Source organism: Podarcis bocagei (genome assembly GCF_964188305.1).
Source record: "Podarcis bocagei genome assembly, chromosome: 6".
Classification (NCBI taxonomy): domain Eukaryota; kingdom Metazoa; phylum Chordata; class Lepidosauria; order Squamata; family Lacertidae; genus Podarcis; species Podarcis bocagei.
Genome location: NC_138130.1, coordinates 99,712,552 through 99,720,991, shown reverse-complemented (window position 1 = coordinate 99,720,991; position 8,440 = coordinate 99,712,552).

The following is an 8,440-nucleotide window of genomic DNA, read 5'->3' as shown; positions in this document are numbered from 1 at the left end:
AGTTTCGAGAAATTAAAGGATAAAGTGCGAGATTGGCTACATTACGCTCAGATCAGGGAGGTTTTTAATTTGGATAAAAAAATAGGTTTCCAGGTGGAAAAATCGAAACTAGAAACAGAGCTGTTAGAACCTAAGACCAAGGTACTTTCAAAAATGTATAACTTGCTGTTGAAATGGAATACCCAAGACGAAACGGTTAAATCAGCTATGATAAAGTGGGCACAGGACATTGGGTACAATATTATGTTTGCTGATTGGGAAAGGTTATGGACCACCAGTGTGAAGTTCACGGCATGTAATGCCTTGAAAGAAAATGTTATGAAAATGATATATAGGTGGTACATGACCCCAGTCAAGCTTGCAAAAATATATCACCTGCCTGATAACAAATGTTGGAAATGTAAGGAGATTGAAGGAACATTCTTTCACCTCTGGTGGGACTTGTCCGAAAGTGAAGGCCTTCTGGGAAATGATCTATAATGAGTTTAAAAGGGTATTTAAGTATACCTTCCCTAAGAAACCAGAGGCTTTCCTTTTAGGCATCGTTGGCCAGAAGGTGTTAAAGAAGGACAGAATTTTTTTTATGTATGCAACAACAGCAGCAAGAATACTCATCGCAAAGCATTGGAAGACACAGGATTTGCCCACTCTGGAAGAATGGCAGACGCAACTGATAGACTACATGGAACTGGCCGAAATGACTGGCAGAATTCGAGAATTGGGAGAAGAGATGGTGGAAGAGGACTGGAAAAAGTTTAAAGACTATTTACAAAAACATTATAAGCTGTATGAATGCTAAGAGAATGCACGAAAGAAAATAATACGGCGTCAGTAATTTAGTTGTAAGATATATGAATAAGTGATGTTTAAGGAATTGATGAAATTTGAAGTAATATTATGTTTAAGTTAAGCAGTTCAGCATATGATAAAAACAGCCAAAATTTGGGACATAATATTCGAGAACTATAATAATAAGAATTGAAATAAGGAAATAAATTGCTGCCTATAACTATATGACTGAGAACACAGGAAAGGGTGATGCAAGGAAGTCCAAAGATTATGAAAATATGATTTATGGATAATTGATTCTGTTGTACTTTTTTTCCCTTCACTCTATGTTTATTCTCTAAACTTTTTCTGTCTTTTTTTCTTTATGTTCTGTTTTATGGTGATGGTATTGTATATGTTTGATGGTTTGTTTTTTGTTGAAAATTTGCAATAAATATTTTATAAAAAAAAACAAAAAAACAAAAACGCCCTGTGCACAGATTCAGGTAGGTAGCCATGTTGGTCTGACAGAGTCGAAATAAATTAAGAAATTGTCCAGTAGCACCTTAGAGACCAACCCAGAACAAATTTTGTTGGTCTCTAAGGTGCTACTTGGGACGCGGGTGGCACTGTGGGTTAAACCACAGGGCCTAGGACTTGCCGATCAGAAGGTTGGTGGTTCGAATCCCCGTGACGGGGTTTGCTCCTGTTCCTCAGTCCCTGCTCCTGCCAACCTAGCAGTTCGAAAGCACGTCAAAGTGCAAGTAGATAAATAGGTACCGCTCTGGCGGGAAGGTAAATGGCGTTTCCTTGCGCTGCTCTGGTTCGCCAGAAGCGGCTTAGTCATGTTGGCCACCTGACCCGGAAGCTGTACACCAGAGTCGGCCATGACTGGACCTAATGGTCAGGGGTCCCTTTACCTTTACCTTAAGGTGCTACTGAACAAATTTTTAATTTATTCCCTGTGCACAGAAAGGTAGCAAGTCAGGGAAGAATGCACCCTAGCTTTCTCCCCACTGGGCTTATCTTCTACACTGGGTAACACAGCAGAGCATTCCGGTTTCCAAAAACGCCTTCACCCCCTGCCTCCCCGTTCGAAACTTGCGAACACCACAGAGGCCTGGATCCTGTTATTTTTCTGTAGCTGAGCATCTTAATCCCCTGGAATCTGGAGAGTTATAACTCTCTGAGGGGGGTGGAGAACCTTTCTGCTTGGGATATTTTGCCATGATTCACAGACTAATAAAACTTTGCGGAATTTGTGATTAACATAACGTTAAGACCAAAGAACCACATCGCACGCACGCAAGGTCCACGTGCGACTCACACTTTCCTCATTTTCTCTTTTTCCTTTCGGGGTAAAATAGTGAATCAGACATGGCCCCGATTGGTTAAACACTCTCCGTCTTACTAAACCACCACAGCCATGACCAGCTTTAAACAGCTTTATCACTCCTCTTGAGATAACTGGAGATAGATAGGCCTCTCTCTCTGTTTGTGTTGCAAACAGCTCCTTTTTCTCTAGTGGGTTCGTCTAGCAGTTTATCCCCCGCTCCCAGCGCACAACATCGCAGGTGACCCAGAGGTGGTTCTGATGGAGAGTTCGAACACCGACCTGTACGAGATAATTCCTGCCGGGAGTTGCTGGCAAGCTCTCCGGTTAAAAAGTGGCTTTATTTATTTTGCCAGAGTTATGCCATTTGGAAGTACAGTGGTACCTCGGGTTAAGTACTTAATTCGTTCCGGAGGTCTGTTCTTAACCTGAAACTGTTCTTAACCTGAAGCACCACTTTAGCTAATGGGGCCTCCTGCTGCCACTGCGCCGCCGGAGCACGATTTCTGTTCTCATCCTGAAGCAAAGTTCTTAACCCGAGGTAATATCTCTGGGTTAGCGGAGTCTGTAACCTGAAGCGTCTGTAACCTGAAGCATATGTAACCCAAGGTACCACTGTTCCTTCTCATGCATTTCTGACATTTTGGCATATAATAATTGATAGGTGTCCAAACTGAGGTCTAAAAAGAGGCTGAGTACGGAGGTAAGGACACCTTTTGGCCCAAAAGGGTGTGTTCTCTTGTTGCTAACCCTCTGAAGGCCAAATGCCAGAGATAGATTGACCTTGAGAGATGGAAAGGACCAAATTTGCCTGTGAGCAGGGTCTCCCTCTCTCCCATGGATGGCAGGCACAATTCCTCCTACTGCCTTAATAGGTTCCCAGTACGTTTCCGAGCACAATTCACAGTGTTGGTGTTGACTGTGAAAGCCCTAAATGGCTTCAGCCCTGTATACCTGAAGGAACGTCTCCACCCCCATCGTTCACCCGGACACTGAGGTCCAGCTCCGAGGGAGTTCTGGCGGTTCCCTCCCTGCGAGAAGTGAGGTTGCAGGGAACCAGGCAGAGGGCCTTCTTGGTGGTGGCACCTGCCTCCCATCAGATGCCAAGGAAATAAACAAGTTTCTGACTTTTAGAAGACATCTGAAGGCAGCTCTCCTTCATGGATCACTGCCTTGTTGTGGCAAAGGAGTTTGAATAACTCAGAGAAGCTATGAGCTATGCCGTAAAGGCCACCCAAGATGGACAGGTCATAGTGGAGAGTTTTGACCAAATGTGACCAAACCTGGAGCAGGAACCGGCAAGCCACTCCAGTATCCCTGCCAAGAAAACTCCATGGACAACAGCTATGGTTTTCCCAGTAGTGATGTATGGAAGTGAGAACTGGACCATAAAGAAGGCTGATCGCCGAAGAATAGATGCTTTTGAATTATGGTGCTGGAGTCTTGAGAGTCTAATGGACTGCAAGAAGACCAAACCTATCCATTCTTGAGGAAATCAGCCCTGAGTGCTCACTGGAAGGACAGATCCTGAAGCTGAGGCTCCAATACTTTGGCCACCTCATGAGAAGAGAAGACTCCCTGGAAAAGACCCTGATGCTAGGAAAGATGGAGGGCACAAGGAGAAGGGGACGAGAAGGATGAGATGGTTGGATAGTGTTCTCGAAGCTACCAGCATGAGTTTGACCAAACTGTGGGAGGCAGTGGAAGACAGGAGTGCTGGCGTGCTCTGGTCCATGGGGTCATGAAGAGTCGGACATGACTAAACGACTAAACAACAGCAAAGAAGGCAGCCCTTTTTAGGGAAGTTTTTAATATTTGATGTTTTATCATGCTTTTAATATTCTGTTGCGAGCTGCCCAGAGTGGCTGGGAAAACCCACCCAGATGAGTGGGGTATAAATAATAAATTATTATTATTATCGCCTACCAGGGATGATGATGATGATGATAATAATAATAATAATAATAATAATCAATATTATTATTATTTTGCCTTTCTTTCAGGAATAAAGTTCTCTCTCTCTCTCTCTCTCTCTCTCTCTCTCTCTCTCTCTCTCTCTCTCTCTCTCTCTGTATCCTGTTAATCTACCATAAATCTTCCACATTTGCTTCGTCATTTGAGTGCAGCCTAAGATGCTGTTATTCCAAGAACTATACAGTGGTACCTCCGGTTACAGATGCTTCAGGTTACGGACGCTTCAGGTTACAGACTCTGTTAACCCAGAAATAGTACCTCGAGTTTAGAACTTTGCTTCAGGATGAGAACAGAAATCGTGCTCTTGCGGCGCGGCGGCAGCAGGAGGCCCCATTAGCTAAAGTGCTGCTTCAGGTTAAGAACAGTTTCAGGTTAAGAACGGACCTCCGGAACAAATTAAGTACTAAACCCGAGGTGCCACTGTAATCCAAATGTGCAGATTGCTCAGACAGTTGGCATGTGCACGAACCCTACCGCTGCTGCATTTGCAAGTTTGTACCTTAACCCTGCGACACTCACACGTGACAACATCGGTCAAACCAACCTGTAGCAGCTGCTACCAACAGGGATGGCTTTAAAAGAAGGCTCGTTGCCACAATGGTGATGCTCTGCATTCACAGGGTTGGCTACTGTGAGAACAGGATGGATGGATGGACTAGACAGGCCATGGGTGTGATCCAGGAGGCTCGCCTTATGTTATTATTTATGCCCCGGAGTCTGCTTAAAGGTAAAGGGTAAAGGGACCCCTGACCATTAGGTCCAGTCGTGACCGACTCTGGGGGTGCGGCGCTCATCTCGCTTTATTGGCCAAGGGAGCTTCCAGGTACAGCTTCCAGGTCATGGCCAGCATGACTAAGCCACTTCTGGCGAACCAGAGCAGTGCACGGAAATGCCGTTTACCTTCCCGCTGGAGCGGTACCTATTTATCTACTTGCACTTTGAGGTGCTTTCGAACTGCTAGGTTGGCAGGAGCAGGGACCGAGCAACAGGAACTCACCCCATCACGGGGATTCGAACCGCTGACCTTCTGATCGGCAAGCCCTAGGCTCTGTGGTTTAACCCATGTCCCCGGAGTCTGCTTAGGTGGCATCAAAACACCACATGCCCAGCTATAGCCTCTCCAGCACCCACGCTGTGCAACATGCTCTGGCTTGAATTAGCTTGGTGCCCTCCTAACTGCTTCCAGGAACGCTCAGACTTCCTGTCTGGCGCGGTGGCTGTTCCAGCCCAGCAGCCCAACCCGGCCTTCACATTTTCTGAAGCCACTGTCAACAGCCTCCAGAGGCACCCCCCTAGCTGCCTCAACCCCACTGTGACCCAGGGAAAGGCAGCGTCAATTTAGGATGACCTCGTCTCGAAAATGCTGCTGGCTAGCCAGGGTCTGACTCGCACGGAGAGAGTCCGGATGCCAGGGAGCGAAACCGAGGCGGGAGTAGCTCTGTTGCAATATCACGGCCTTATTCAGTTCTTTCCTCCCTAATTATGTATTCAGACTTGCAATACGAAGCAGGAAGTGAGCTAATTCAAGCACTTAATCTGATTGCAAACAGACCTTTCCCCAATAAGATTCGGTGACGAAAAGTCCAGATTCTTTCCAGGCCACTCCTGATCATTGATGAATGATTCCTAGTCCCATCCAAGAAGCCCTTTTCCTGTGATTATATTTAAGGGAAGAAGAGAGAGGGAGAGCTTCTTTCCTGCTCTGTATGCCTCCAAATCTGTTCCTAGATTCACCTTATGAGGGATGTCTTGGCTACCGCAGGCTCAGGACCGCAATACCTCAAGGACCGCCTCTTTCCATATGAACCTACCTGGACCCGGAGATCATCTTCTGAGGCCCACCTTTGTGTGTCACTTCCCCAAGAGGTTCGGAGGGTGGCAACACGAGAACGGGGCCTTCTCTGCAGTGGCTCCCCGTCTGTGGAATGCTCTCCTCAGGGATGTTCGCCTGGTGCCTTCATAAAGTGAGATGAGCGCTGCAAACCCAGAGTCAGCCACGACTGGACCTAATGGTCAGGGGTCGCTTTACCTTTACGTTAAACATGCACATAGGACTGAAAACCGCATACAGTGGTACCTCAGGTTACAGACACTTCAGGTTACAGACGCTTCAGGTTACAGACTCCGCTAACCCAGAAATAGTACCTCGGGTTAAGAACTTTGCTTCAGGATGAGAACAGAAATTGTGCTCCGGCGGCGCAGCGGCAATGGGAGGCCCCATTAGCTAAAGTGGTGCTTCAGGTTAAGAACAGTTTCAGGTTAAGTACGGACCTCCGGAATGAATTAAGTACTTAACCCGAGGTACCGCTGTACAAAGATTGAGTTATATTTGGGGAAATTGCTTTGCAAAAATGTGTATATTAGGCAAAATTACATATACAACTGTGTACAGAAAATTGCGGAAAGATACTGATGAGTTTTCACGAGACCTTTCTTTTAAAAAATTGCAAACTGATGTGGAAATGTGGAGAACTGAACTCTAAGACTGTAGAAACGAGAAACCGAGAGAAGCTGAAATTGACATATTCGCCTGCCCCTATTGGAGTGTCTTAGAAATCATCTCTCAGGTGATCTACACTCTGCAGCCTTCCCGGGTGCCTGCATTTCCCATTCAAAGTCTGTCTTTACCATGAACTCACCAGGTAGCTTTAGGTGAGCTTCAGACCTCTCACTTTCAAAGCGGAGGTAACAATTGCTAGAGCAAAGTACGGGTGATCAAAATGATGTGGCGAAATGCTTGGAACAAAACGCTCAAGTGGTGTTGTTTGTTGTTATGATCGCGAGGAAATCGTCTGGCTGGCAGCATTCCCTTTAATTGGAACAAAGAATGTTTGCTGCCGCCACCGTCCTCGTTTCCAAGAGAACAATTCGGACCATATGCCATTCCAGCTCCCACCCCCAATCCGTCTGCATCCGGTTTGCTGAGAAACAATAGCTGGATATACAGATCATAAACTGTGCATGCGCTGGGCACTGATCTTGAGATAGGCCCCACGTCTACAGTGATGCTATCGGGCTTGCATGGAAAGGCGCTTCCAAAATACTTGCTAATTGCTTTGTTGTGTCTGCCGTGCATCGCACAGCCAAGGCTCAACTCAGGTCCTGCAGAACTTTGAAGGTCTGGTGCGATGCAACTGCGGCAAACTTCCTTTGAGCTTGAATTGTGTGGTGTGATTGAAAATTCAGCACCTTTGCAAACAGGCCTCTTGCCCTCTGCTCTGCTGTATCTTCCTCACATTCACCTTGCAGGCTCAACTGACAAAGTGCTTGGCCATATTCAAAGTGTTGGTGCTGACCTTGAAAGCCCTCAACGGCCTCGGCCCAGTATACCTGAAGGAGCGTCTCCACCCCCATCGTTCAGCCCCGACACTGAAGTCCAACGCAAAGGGCCTTCTGGTGGTTTCCTCACTGCGAGAAGTGAAATTACAGGGAACCAGGCAGAGGGCCTTCTCAGTGGTGGCACCCACCCTGTGTAACACCCTCCCAGCAGATGTCAAGGAGATAAACAACTATCTGACTTTTAGAAGACATCTGAAGGCAGCCCTATTTAAGGAAGTTTTGAATGACTGATGTTTTAATGTACTTTTAATCTTTTGTTGGAAGCCGCCCAGAGTGGCTGGGGAAACCCAGCCAGATGGGCGGGATGTAAATAATAAATTATTATTATTATTATTATTGTGCCGCCCTACACAACGGCCCTGTGAGGTAGGCCACAGAGCCTCCATAGACCTACCTCGTGCCTGTGCCTCCATAGACCTACCTCGTGCCTCGTGCACATCCATCCCCGTGTTCCATTCTGTGCTAATGCAGGCCACGCCACGGGCATTTCCCAAACACTTTCAAAGCCCTACTTGTCATCTCAAGGGCTAGAAACTTGTTTTGCTTAAATGAAAGGAGAGAAAGGGCCGAGAGAGTGAGAGAGAGAGAGAGAGAGAGAGAGAGAGAGAGAGATGCACGGTTTCTTTTTCTTTCTTGTGACTTTCCAGCTATGAATCTGAACGCACGAGATCCAGTTTCAGAAATGTGTTTTTTCCCCAAATACTGGAGCCCATAGGATGGTACTGAGTCACTCTCTCTTTCAGCCTGGCTTCCCTCACAGAGACGCTCTGAGGATTTATGAGTTACATTGCACAATCTGTTCTGCACAATCCCTTTGGGATTGGCTGCTCTAAAAAAACCCCATTCTCTCCGTAAGCTCATGTGCCATGTAGGTAGGAGGACTCAGCAACCGTTCAATGAGGGCTGCGCATGCTCAGAGGATACTTGGCAGTGGGGAAAAGATAGGGATTTCCCCAGCTGCTCCATTATTCCAGTTGGCAGCAGGGGGGTGCGGGTGGCGCTGTGGTCTTTTCCTCCAAGGGGCTC